General features: G+C 47.9%; 1 pseudogene; it reads left to right on the forward strand.

The window, feature by feature from the left end:
- The first annotated feature begins 250 nt into the window (after positions 1–250).
- Positions 251–400, forward strand: LOC115894081 (annotated as a pseudogene).
- Positions 401–1,186: the final 786 nt, after the last annotated feature.

Below are 1,186 nucleotides of genomic sequence, written 5' to 3' on the forward strand. Positions count from 1 at the left end.
GGAGTTTGAAACCAGCCTGGTCGACATGGTGAAACCCCGTCTCTACTTAAAATAAAAATAAAATAAACTTTAAAAAATTAGCCAGGCATTGTGGCAGGCACCCGTAATACCAGCTACTTGGGAGGCTGAGGCAGGAGAATTGCTTGAACCCAGGAGGCGGAGGTTGCAGTAAGCCAAGATTGTGCCACTGGACTCCAGCCTGGGTGACAGAGTCAGAAAAAATAAAATTAAATTAAAAAATCTTGGCCTCCTGCAGCCAATTAAGCCGACTGAGTTCCTTTCCTCATGGGGGCCCAGAGTGCAATGGCTGCAAACAGCAGCTTCCCTGGTAGTGAGCTTCCCTGGTAGTGATGCAGCCTGTTTGTTGTGTGGGTTGCTCTAAGGGACCTTGGAGACAGTCCTTTCAGATGGATGTTCATGTTTCTGACCTTGCACTACCCCAGTGTAGGCTCCAAACAGGCATGCGAGGTGCCATTGGAAAGCCCAGAGCACTGTGGCCAGGGTTCACATTGGCTAAGTTACGTCCATCTGCACCAAGCTGCAGAACAAGGAGCATGTGATTGAGGCCCTGTGCAGGGCCAAGTTCAAGCTCCCCAGCCGCCAGAAGATCCACATCTCAAAGAAGTGGGGCTTCACCAAGTTCAATGCCAATGAATTTGAAGACATGGTGGCTGAGAAGCGGTTCATCCCAGATGGGTCAAGTACATTCCCAGTCGTGGCCCTCTGGACAAGTGGCAGGCCCTGCACTCATGAGGGCTTCCACTGTGCTGCCCCCTCTTAATATTCACCAATAAATTCTACTTCCTGTCCACCTAAAAAAAAAAAAAAGCTTTCACTTCAATTACCCCTCTCTCTTATGTACTTTTAGTCTGTTATTTTAGTTTTATCCTGATTCCCTCAATAAACATTATTAGTATATTAAAAAAAAAAAAAAAAAAAAAAAAACTTGGCCAGGCATGGTGGCTCATGCCTGTAATCCCAGCACTTTGGGAGGCTGAGGCAGGAGGATTATTTGAGGTCAGGAGCTTGAGACCAGCCTGGCCAACACTGTGAAACCCCGTCTCTACTGAAAATACAGAAATTAGCCAGGCATGGTGGCAGGTGCCTGTAATCTCAGCTATTTGGGAGGCTGAAGCAGGAGAATCGCTGGAACCCAGGAAGTTGTGGTGAGCTGAGATCGCGCCAC

Source organism: Rhinopithecus roxellana, chromosome 16, assembly GCF_007565055.1.
Source record: "Rhinopithecus roxellana isolate Shanxi Qingling chromosome 16, ASM756505v1, whole genome shotgun sequence".
NCBI classification, from domain to species: Eukaryota; Metazoa; Chordata; class Mammalia; order Primates; family Cercopithecidae; genus Rhinopithecus; species Rhinopithecus roxellana.